This window comes from Cibotium barometz, chromosome 37, assembly GCF_041138505.1.
Source record: "Cibotium barometz isolate CiBa-2024 chromosome 37, ASM4113850v1, whole genome shotgun sequence".
Taxonomy (NCBI): domain Eukaryota; kingdom Viridiplantae; phylum Streptophyta; class Polypodiopsida; order Cyatheales; family Cibotiaceae; genus Cibotium; species Cibotium barometz.
The window spans coordinates 11,078,390-11,091,173 of NC_141082.1; positions in this window are offsets into that span (position 1 = coordinate 11,078,390).

The following is a 12,784-nucleotide window of genomic DNA, read 5'->3' on the forward strand; positions in this document are numbered from 1 at the left end:
AGGCCCGTGGTGGCCATGTTAGAGAGCATGCCCACCATGGGCCTGTGGTGGCCATGTTAGAGAGCATGCCCACCATGGGCCTCCAAGCCCATGCGCCGGCGCATATGACAGAGACATTGGTCTCTGTCATATGCCCTCTCTCTCATGCCTTGGAGGCCCACCATGGGCCTCCAAACCCATACGCCGGCGTATGGGCTTGGAGGCCCATGGTGGGCAGGCAAATGACAGAGACCAATGTATGGGCTTGGAGGCCCATGGTGGGCATGAGAGAGAGGGCATATGACAGAGACCAATGTCTCTATCATATGCCCTCTCTCTCATGCCCACCATGGGCCTCCGAGCCCATATGCCGGCGTATGGGCTCGGAGGCCCATGGTGGGCATGAGAGAGAGCCGGCATATGGGCTCGGAGGCCCATGGTGGGCATGAGAGAGAGGGAAACATCAATATGAGGGTCTATAGGGTTCTGTTTATAGGTCTTGGAAATGCAACTAGTTAAAGATTGGAATATTTCAACTAGGGAAGCAAAATGGGGAAGACGAAGAACAAACTTTTGACTAGAGGAGCCCAAAGTGGATTGATGGAGACAAAAAGGGTTAAATTGAGACCCACATATGATATGTGCATGTGCTAATGATGTGCATGGGTATAGAATACATTTACATAAAGACCCAATGGAATAGGGTATGGAGAAAAGATTGAAATTGTGATTTTGCTATCAGGTACATAGAGCCTTGATGGTCACAGCAATAGTAGATTGATAAACAAGTGTAATGGTATTATTAACATTATCAAAAGTCATTGCAAATGCATTGCAATGATATGGGTGATGCAATAATATATGCTATTGTTTCATGTTGATATATTAATTAGTGCAACCCAAGAGACTAAATCTTTACTCTTAAGCATTGCAAGTAATGATTTTGCTTTTGCACGCACAACACATTATAAATTCAAGGTCACAATTGAATTTGCACACTTCTCCAACAATCCGAATAGCGCATGTGCCCTCATGCTACATGCATGTGCCCTCATGGCTCCATGCATTCAAAATAGTCCAATTAGTTCATTCCAAGAGAGACAATGTTATGAGAAGGGAGACGTAGGCACTATGCTTGCCCAGAGAGAGAGAGAGAGAGAGAGAGAGAGAGAGAGAGAGAGCCCCATACTTTCCATTCAAGTCCATACAAGGAGTGACCAACCTTTGGGTGGTTGTGTGCAATCAGTGCATTCCAAGTATGTGAGTGTGCATGCGCTTTGATTAGTGTATACATGTATGTGCATAGGTGAGTGCTCCTTGATTGGTGTATGCATGCACATTGTTGTAAGAGATTTAATTCAAATAAAGAATGAGAATGTTATGTCTCCTTCCCTGCTCGCTACTCTCTCTCTCTCTCTCTCCGGTCCCTCCCTTTTTATTAAAATGTGATGACAAGCAAGGTGATCAGATATTCACGTCCTATTACCTACATGATTCTATAGAGTTAATGCTTATTTTTTGTGTGATGGCTATAGGAAGGGGGAGATCCCAAGCTCCAAGCATTGGTGACTAGTAGCAAACTACAAAAACCAAAGGGCAAATCAAATAGCAGGGTGCTCTATTAAATGCACTCTTGTAGGCTGCGAACAAAATCAACCACACAATATGGCCGATTATTTTTCTACATGTAGTGGTTTACTACACCCTCTATATCTTAGCATGCCCCTAGTAGAATGTACATAGCTCATTTAATCATTCACTTTCCAATCAATCGTTGAAAGTTCCTAGCCAGTTGTGAACAATTTGGCATAACTTATTTGTCAACTCACTATCCAATCAATCTTTGAAAGCTCTAGCAAGCCCCTAGCCATGAGTGATAGATGTGTTATAGACCATTCATTCACTCAATGACCAAACAAGGAATCTAGACTCCCGATCTCAATCCCTGTAACATTCTTAGCTCACACCAAGAAGCTTGTAACAAATCCATGCAATTTCCAAGTCTTGATGTAATCACTCGGCAACAAGCTCAATCTACACCCCTAATTGAGGCTAAGGTTTCTAGCGGGCGATGACTAGTCAAATGAAAAAATGCCTCAAGAAAAAGAAAGGGAAAAAAATTGTAGGTACTAAAGAAGACCTCGTGACCCTTAAAGAAATTAACAATAACCTAGATGAATCTTTGTTGTCTAAATCAGCTCAAAAAGAGTTACAGAAGGCTCCTATATTTTGTTAGGTTTGTGGAAATGCAAACATATCTTGGAGAAGAAGATTTGGAGCTAAACATAGTGGTATATTATGAGTGCAAATGTGCAAAAGATAACAACCCCTAGAAGTGATGGGATTATATACAATGCACGGGGGAAAACCCTCCTAGGGAGGGAAAAAGTGCCCTAGCAGTCTCATGCTTCTTTGAGAATGTTAACTCTCTATGTTGGAAAATTTATAGTCCTTCCTTGTAAAATTAAATTTTTTGTTTCTTTGTTTGTTTTGTGTTAATTCGTAATATCCTTATTTATGATAGTTCACCTCCCCTCGATGTTGGTATGCATGGTAGCTTTCATAGTGGTATGCTTCTATTTATGCATTTACACAAGTAGATTGCTTTGTTTGTTGTGATTGTTATTCGTGTTGGATATATCACCCAAATCCATTCAAAGGTTGAAAGGGGCTATATAACCTTGATTACATTACTCAAGACACATCCTCAAATGGGCGCCTACTTCAAATATAGCCTAGAGGGCATCTTGCTCATTTATGGCATACCCACATGGGGGAGATGGCATACCCACATGGGGGAGATGGCATCTTATGCTTGTAAGACATCATAGGTGATGTCATGAGGTCATGTACTACTTGCCTATATAAGAGGCTCTTGCTAATGAAGATAACAACTCGTGTGTTTCCATGTTTATGCCTAAGCCATGTCTCATTAGTATCTCCTAATCCACTCATAATCATGTTTCTAATCATGACCTAACCATGACCATAACCATGTTTGATCCTCCTTAGATTTTCTAATCCACTCTCAACACCAAGAATTCGTTCAGTATACTTGTCATGATTGTTTAGGTCCATCCTCCCGCCGTTGACCACTGTCCCAAAAACTCTATGTGCCACCCTTGTCCACACAAGGGGGGTTTCTTTGGATCGCTCCATCTTTTTATTTGGATGTGGAGATTATACTTCTATGGGTAAGGATTTTGCATCCTCTATTAGAAATGAAGATTATTCAAAGATCCATACATTTTTTCCCGACATGGATAAATTGGGGGTGGAGTATAAGAAAAAGAAAAAGACGATAGCATGGGCTTTTGACTTTGTGCTTTTGGATCTTCATATGGACTCTATGCATGGAGGGGAGGGTGTTCCATTGTGGAACAAGGTGTCGGAGGATCATATTTGGCATGGACTTGGAGTGGCGGTAGCTTGTTTGGCCGACTCAAGATGGTGGGTTGTTTGTCTTGCCTCTACTTTCAGGGGATTCTCCCTCATGGTGGAGAAATATGTCCCGCGGTGTGACATGGAGATTGTGCGTAGATTCATCGTTGAGGATGTAGCCTTCATGGGTGAGGTTATGGTTGATGGCATTGCCATAGAGGTATTTGACATGGTTATTGTACACTAAGTACCGTGTTGTTCTTGAAACTTTTGTGAGATGTCTTGATTTTTTGTATTTATTATGTGATAGAAGGATGCCTTCTACCTTTACTACATGCTGCTACATCAAGCCTCTTTGTGCCTTCAAGAGAGTGCCACATTGCAACATGCTTATGGTGTGTAGTTCTTACAGCACATCATTCATCACTGTTTGCCAGATACTGCGAGGGTATTGGAGGCTAACAAGGAGGCACATTTGACATTAGGTGTGCAATTGAGTGTGGGTTTTGTGCGATGCTTTCTAGAGGCTCTTTGTCCTCCCCGAGGATTGGCTTTGGAGACGGGTAGTGGTAGAGCCCCTTTGATGCGTGCATGTATTGCATATGGCCGCCCGTGCTATTCATTTGATAATGACCCTAACATTTGATAATGTTAGGGTCATTTGATAGTGGTGTCGTGGTGTCATCTTGCTCTTTTGTCATTTAGCACAAAGCTTGTTTAACATTTGTGTGCGTATACACCATCACCACTCCATCATTGCAGCGTCGCATTTGTCGAAAAGATTCATAGCACACATTCCTATCTACTAGTGCCTTCTCCTTTGGGGTGTTGGGAAAGTGTAGCATTATTCTTTGTTGAATATCTGGGGGGGTTGTCGGGTTTTTTCCTCTTTGCCTTGCTCATCCAGATATTTCCCAGACAACACCCTAAAATCATCTTGGAAGGTGAATCTTCTAAACGGCTCAACCACATTTTCTAGTAAACCCATTTAGGTCACAAAATCTCATAGATTTGGTGGTTGTGCCATCCACATATTTCAATTCATGCGTAATGAGATTGACCATGTATTTAAGGATGCTAATAAACCATCCATTAGAGTGGATATAAAGGTTCCATATGGGGTGTCTCCAATCGTGTGGAAGAGCATATGTCTACAGATCGAAGGTTCCATGAGATGTCTCTAATCCGGTGTGGAAAGGCATATGTCTACATTTGAGGTCATTGTTTTGCCACTTGAGGAAGGGATTGATGTCCTTGGAAATTGGGGTTTCTCTAGGCCTTAGCTTGTCATGTAAAACTCCTCCTAGTTCTACCAATCCCATTGAATGTTCTAATAAATCCTCACTATGTAGGTCAAAGTAAGGATTCTATAGAAGATTTGAGGTGAATAATTGCTCAACTCCCATTCTGCAACTTTAGAGTGGGAGAACAAGAGGCAAGCTAGCTTTTAATGTCTTTATATAGAGGACTTTTTGTGATTGATACTAACATTTTTCTCCACATTGTAAGTGTATGTGGTCCGGATTTTTGATAACATAAAGTCTAGAAGTCGACAAAGGAGTTAGGGTCTCAATCTGGTCCACTCAAGGGTTCCAATGGTTGGGTCTATGATCTTGAAGTAGCTAGGAGCACATGCTTATGTTAGTTTTAGATGCTAACTGAAGTAGCTAGGAGCACATGATTTTGCTAGCTTCAAAACTATTGAGTTTACCACCTAGTTTTATCGTGGATTTCAAGTTTGTTTATTTGTTTTTGTATTTTGCATGTTTTTTCTTTCTTTTATATGCGTGCACTTGTGCTCGATGTGTGCAGTGCATTTAGTTATGCTTAAGTGGAATTTCAAAAATGCATTTAACTAGGTTAGTTGGTCATTACACTAATTAGGTATGGGATTTCAAGTTCTAAGTCAATCAGAAAGTCTAAGGTCAATTCAAGGTTCCTCAATCAAAAAGTCTAAGGTCAATTCAAGTTTCCTCATTAAGTCTACATAGGAGATGTCCTTAAGGGCTGGTCTTGATTAATGGGGATGATGGTCTCAAAGAATTCTAATTGATTTTGTTGAGCCCCTCCATAGAAGGGGTTAGGGTCTATTTGAGCTAGATCAAACTTTTGATGGGCTATAAGGTCTAAGGTTATCCTAATGGATTGGGTGCAATTCTTAAAGTTTTTGGCACCTAAGGTTGATTCCTAGTAGGGAGGAGACTTGGGTCTTGGGTTATTCTACGAGTTTTGTGTAATGCTTATAGTTTTTAGTAGAGCTAAGGTTGATGCGTAGGGGGGAGACTTGGGTCTTGGGTTGTTCTGAAAGGTTTGGGAAATCAAAGGATTTGCAAAGAGAGTGTCTAAGTGTCCTAACTAAAGTGTGGGTTCTTAGATCTATCCAAATTATTTCTTTCAAAAGCTACCAGCCTTCCTCCTTAAAGAAGCACAACACCAACTACATGGGCACACTAGCATCTATTTCAACCACATAGGATTTACTATTGCCAACACAGATGAAGTAGCTATGGAAACCTTAAGATGATTGAAACTTTGTTGTTGGTCAGCACCCCAAGCAAAGTTGTGACCCTTAGATTTTAATTGGTCCTTCATTGAAACCACTAACTTAGCATAATCTCGAATGAATTTACGATAGAACCCTGCCAACCTAAGGAATATTTGTGATTCCTCTAAACTGTTTAGATGAAGCCACTTAAGGATTGCCTCTACTTTCATAGGATCCAAGTGAATTTCCTCTACCAAGATTATGTGAACCAAAAAATGGATCTTCGAGGCAAAGAACTCACACTTTCTCTCTTTAACGTAAAGTGCATTTTGCCTAAGCAAATCAAACACTAATCGTAAGTGTTGCAAATGCTCTTCCTAGGTGCGGCTAAAGATAAAAAATACTACAACAAAGTGACCAAGATACGGGCATAATACGCTATCCATAAGTGTCATAAATGCTGCTAGAGCAATAGTTAGACCAAACGGCATAACTAAAAACTCATAATGCCCAAAATTGGTACGGAAAACTGTCTTAGGCACATCCTCCATGCGGATGCGAGACTTGATGATAGTCCGATCTTAAGTCAATCTTGCTTAAGTATCGCGCACCTTGCAGTTGATAAAAAAACTCATTTAACTCGTGGTGTAACGGATACTTATTCTTTATCATGATTACATTTAAACCACGATAGTCCATGCATGAACACATAGAACCATATTTTTTCTTACTAATAAATGTTTTGATGCCCATGGAGAATTGCTAGGCCTAATGAAGCCCCTATCGCGGTAGTCAGCAAGCTGGCGCTCTACCTTAGTGGCCTCACTAGTGCTAAGCTGATATGGAGCCTTGTAGACTAGCTTAGCATCCTTGAGCACTTCCATGGCATGCTAGACATTGCACTCAGTGGGAAAATGAGATGCTAAGTCACTTGGTAACACATCATGAAATTCAAGTAAAAAACTTTGCAAAGAATTAGAAACTTTTTGAGTGAGCTTAGGAAAAATTTGACTTTGTTCATTATTATGCATATCACTAACATGTTTTCCACATATGACAGAATTGAGAGATTTAATACTCAAACTGGAATGAAAACATTCTTTACCAACATGGTAAAATATGGACAACTTATGCTAAAAAACATGCGAATGGGCACTTTTTTTAGGTCAATTTATCGAACGAAAAATGAGATTTTTCCAAGTTATCTAAAGTGGTGTTTAAGTGGGAATAAAAAAGTCAACACTTTTATGACACCCCCTTACACCCTTCATAAATGATTCCTAAAATGGACAAGTTGATAACTCATTAGCATCTTTTATCTAAAATGGTGTTTAATTGAGAACAAAAAAGTCTACACTTTTATGACACCCCCTTACACCCTTCATAAATGACTCCCAAAATGGATAAGTTGACAACTCATTGGCATCTTTTCATTCAATGCTCATTACACTTAATGAGTTATGGAAAAATGTGCTTAAAAATTAATCAAAGATTAATCCTTCCACTAATCTTTCTCCCTTTTGGACTAATTAAGGACTCTAATTAACCACTAATCATTAATTAATTCACACCATTGAGCCATCATTGGATAGGGCATGAAATTGTTAAGATATGTGCATCAATTAATGTTTAAATTAGTCTATAATTAGAGATTAATTAAATTCTTAATTTTAGTCTCTTCTCTTTATTCAAAAGTAAGCAAAAGAGAGCAAAATTCCTCTAATTAATAAAACATTTGATGTTTTGATGCATCTAGATGCTCTCAAAACACTCAAAAACACTAATTTAGACCTCTTACATTATCAAATTTGATCCCAAAACACATATTTTTTACTTTTTCTTATCTCTTGAATTGAATTAATCACCCCTTAACGACACAAACCAGTCAATTAGGAAAGATTAGTTGATTTCAAGAGTTTTTATGAGTTTTTGTGAAATTTTATAAATGATTAAGCTACCCCTAATGATTGCTAACACTCTAATGCATAAAAATCAAACAAAAAAACACACAAATCAAGTAAAAATTATTGATTGTAGATCTATGTTTAACTTTAAAGAGAGCTAAAAATCACAAAATTGTAATCCATTGCATTGTCTGATATAATGGACACAAACTAAACCTAACACATTCTATGTGCACACTATCAAATTCCCAAAACTAGATTAAAACTAATAAAACAACACATTTAAGTTAAAAAATCATTCATTCAAAAAGAGAGCTATTTCTCACAAAATCACACACAAATATCCATATTAACCACATCTTTTTCATGCAAAACCACAAATCAAGACAATGGGAAATGGGTATGCATAGATTAGAGAGCAAACAGTGGAAAAAGTGCAAGGATGGCTCCTCGATAGCGGCACCAAAAATGTTATGGCTCACTCAAACCCCCTTCGAAACAAATCCAAGAAGAAGATTACCTAGTGAACCACAGCTGTCATGAGGTTCTTTCCATTGGCCAAGCTCATAACCCTTGAGGTCTCCAAGCTCCACAACTCCTTGAGAAGAAATTCCACGGTGCCTCCCACAAGCATTGTCACACCGCCGCATTGCACCATGTGTACGCGTCCCTCCTCTTACCTCACTTCACTCACACACACTCACTAGCATGGATTAGAGAGAGATCACTAAGAGGATTAGCAAGAGAAAGACTCTATTGCACAATGGGAGAGTCCTTTGTATTATGAGAGATATTCATGTATATACATGGTCATAAGTGTTCACACTTACTTAAACTATGCTGGTTGGGCACTTTAGGATCATAAGGGACCTAATGCTATTACAATGTCTACTTCCATAATATAACCATGAAGTACATCACTTGGGACTTCATCCTAACTTACTACCACACACTCTTGAAGTGGAAATTCACATAAGTACTCCATCAGACCATTACAGGTGCCCACCTAAGTTGCATATTTGGACACCATTGCTTTATATTTTGACTGTATGACCTTTTGGTGTATCTACCTTGATTCCTTGATATAAGATAATGGGAGTAGCTCTTGTTAACCCTAGGAATGTGTAAGCACCACCAACAAGCGAAGCCCATGGTCCTTAACTATGATATACCCTCAACTTTGACCACTCACCCACCACTCATTATCTAGCTCCCTCAATGTACTCCCACTCAACCCTTGGCCTCTCCACCCTCAGTTACTCCCTCCTTGAAAACATTTCAACTTACAAAGGATATACCAACCTCCCCACACCACCAAATTGGAGCCGTCTTCTCACTTTAGCAAACTGGGCATGGAGTCAGTATAAAATTGGCAATGGGGTGCTTGGTACATAGTCCAAGGGTACAAAACCTCTTTGTAGGGTGCCAAAAATTAAAAACAAATTTTGGAAGAAAGAAATACATGGTTGTACCATCTGTTGAAAGACTCTGGTATATCCTTGTGAAGCCACGGCCAAACCCTTCTCAATAGCTTAAGCCATGACCGTAACAACCTAGCACATGGCTGTTCCAACCATAATCCACGGTTGTACCAACCCCATCAGCCCACAACCATACCTTGGAGAAGACACGCTCCTACCCTTCTCACCACCTGAAGCCACGACCGTTTCATCCTGTTTTCCATGACCATACCAACCTCAAGCCATCCTCGTACCCTGTCAAAGACTCACCCATATATTTTTGGTTGCTAAAACTATACCTTTCTCTATCATGTCGTGTGTCCTTCGTGTAAAAAAAGGGGCCAACCACTTATTAATCCTCACTCTTTGCTCTCTGAGCACTCCTATTCCAACTTGCTATGCTCCGCACACAATGACCGAACATTCAGAATCCTCCCTCGAGGTACTCACCCATACCCCCCAAAAGAAGAAGCCGTCGGGGGGGTGGGGGGGGGGCTTTGAAGAATATGCAACGCACTCCACATAGTTGTCCCACCTCGAGGATACCTTGATACGTCACGTCATTGGACACACCGTCCACCATATCCTTATTATGAGAAAAAATCATAAGGTGGAGCACAAGCTCCTATACTACACAAGGCCATGTTATACAGAGCTGTTGTTGCGGACCTGGCCATTGTCACCCACCTGAAGCAAATTGGGCTTGGTGTGGTTTGCCCACATTGGAACCATGGGACCAAGATTTGTGTAACTTCCTTCATTTTACCCGAGATGTACGACACCAATGCTGCCACAAGATAGGTGAAGGATAATATAGGCCAACAAGCCTAGACCATCCATCCCACTCTCAATGTTTTTTGCAAAGCCTTGCATCTACGAAGGATGGACAAGCCATATGGTTGCCTGGCCAATGCCACTCGTACTTTGCGGCACTTACCAAGGCACCAGCACCAAGCATGGGGTGGAGTGGTTCAACATCCCCACAAAGCTTATCATGCTAGACATGGCCCTGTTATTTCTCCTCAAATGACAGGCCATTTTAGTCGATGTAGCCTATCTACACTCACCAGAATCAACTAAGGTGCACCTATCAACTAGGTGGAATACTTGCACAAGGAGCTGCACTCTGTATGTGAAAACCCACAAGGAAAGCTGGGGGCCATAACATTGCTCACAAAAGTGTTATATCATGCTAGAGAGCTTATTTTAGGAAGATGATGGATTGCATGTATAGGCAGCAAGAGAAAGTGGTGATCGTGGCATAGCAACAACAGATGTTACTTGCAAATTCCCAAGAGTAACAGATCCAAGAAGCTCTTTATGATGCCACCATCGCCAACATTAACCTGCAATGGCGGGCTCTGGAGGAACCATTGCAAACACCCTCTCCTCACTCTCAAAGCTTTGGCAAACGATAACTCCAGTCGGCCTGAGAAGCAAAATAGCAGGCACTACACACCCTCTCTCTTGGCCAAGCCAAAGCACAAGACCTCTGACAAAGAGTGGCAAAATATGAAGAGAACCTCACAACCACCAATCTCGCCTTCTATCAGTACCATGAGGTCACTAAGGCAACCCTCCACCACAAAATCTCTCAACGCGAAGCCAAAAAAGCTTGGGCAACCCCCACACACACCCCATCTAGTCCTATCCCTAGCGTGCTTGAAAAAAAGGTCGACACGCTCATGGACACCACCACCAAACTCTCAATCCTCCCCATCATCCCCCAAACACCACCCAACTCCTCGAGCTCTATTTTCGCACCATTCGCATGAATTTACTCCAACATGATATTTTCATCGAGCACCATTCGCATGAATTTACTCCAACATGATATTTTCATCGACAAACCCCTCTCACAAGCCACATTCTCATATGTCCTCACCATGTTACCCGTCTGCACCATCTCCCTCATGGCAACCTTTTTCTTTTAGGGCCAGCTTTCTTTCACACATGCCACCACGTTTTCTGATCTCCATGCCCATCCCCTCCAAGACAGCCTCATGAGCTAGCCTCATCTTCTTTGCTTAAGGCAATTAATAGAGCGAATCAACCCTATCCACCTCACGATTCCATATGGGCTATGCCCTTATCCATATTCCTCCCCCAGCACTACTGCTGACGCCCTTTGATACCTTCACCACACTCACTGGGATATTGAATACGTTGCAACAAATCCCTCCGCCACTCTACGAGCTTCCGCCACGGTCTCCTCATTCTTTACCCCAACGGTGCCAGCTTGACCTGGAGGTAATACATGCCATGGGGATCATGCAGTTTGATGCCATGGGGATCATGCAGTTTGATGCTAAACCCCCACCCTCATCTCCCCTGCATCAACCGCCTCCCCCTAGCCCATCTCTCCCTAGCAAAAGCACCCAACCCCCACCTAGCACCACCATAGTTTCTCTATGGGCCCCTCACAATCCTATACACCCCCTCACCTCCCCACTCTGCCTCTCTAACAAACCCCTCCCTCACCCCCCCACCTTGAATCTCCACTTAGGCCTTTCCATACGCCTCATACACATACCCTCGACATCGGCAAGGCCTCCCCCTTTATTTATAGCAACCCTCACCACACTTGCCTCCCCCGTTGACATCCCTTCCCCCACACCCTTGGAAGAAGGGGAAATACCCCCACCACAAGAGCAAGACAAGGTAGATCCCCCCCTAAACCCCCTCAATTTGCATGACCCATTAGATCGCATAGAGTTGAAGCAGGCAATAAATATCTTGCTTGGTCTTGTGACAACTATAAGAGGCCCCCATCACCACGAGATAGATCCATGGACATCCATGTCATACGGCCCTACCTCAGTGCCAAACATCGCCAGGAGGAAGTACGAGCAGCCTCCTCATCAATGTAGAGGCTACCACCACAGGCCCCCCACCACTGCTTTCCCCATCACATTCAAACTCATGGGTGAGCAGTTAGCCTCGCATCATCACTGCTTTTCCCCCACCACTGCTTTCCCCATCACATTCAAACTCATGGGTGAGTAGTTAGCCTCGCATCATCACTTCCTCCTCAAACCCTTCATCTGGGAATACTACCACAAGGTGTCACGCGCTGACTTTACATTGATCTAGCATATCTTTCCATCTGCCACTCGCTGGGCCTGGAAGTAACCGAAGAACCCAAAGCTTCACTACGACATTCCGTAGTTCACTCCTCCGATGCCCCAAAACCATTGCACTAAGGACACCATGCTCAAACGCATACACGCCTTTATCGGTAGATACGAGTAGGTGCCAGATCTCACAGTGGTGGCCACCATCTGGTTTTTTAACCTCATCATCACTCTCTTGGAAACCTTCCCAGATTGGCGCCACTACCACGAGGGCAGTTAAGGCCTGGCCTTCAACCTCAACAAAGTCCCCACTCTGAAGTAAATTTTTGGCTACTATACAAGTGCATCTAGTGGATGCCTATGTGGCACCTACAAACGTTTAAGGACATGATGTGGAGACTCTCTTTTGGACAAGTGCAAGATTCCTCCCTCCAGCATTTGAGGTGTGTAGGTGTAAGAACCTCCCCTTCTAACCTTATAACTATTCCCCTCTCTGAAAGA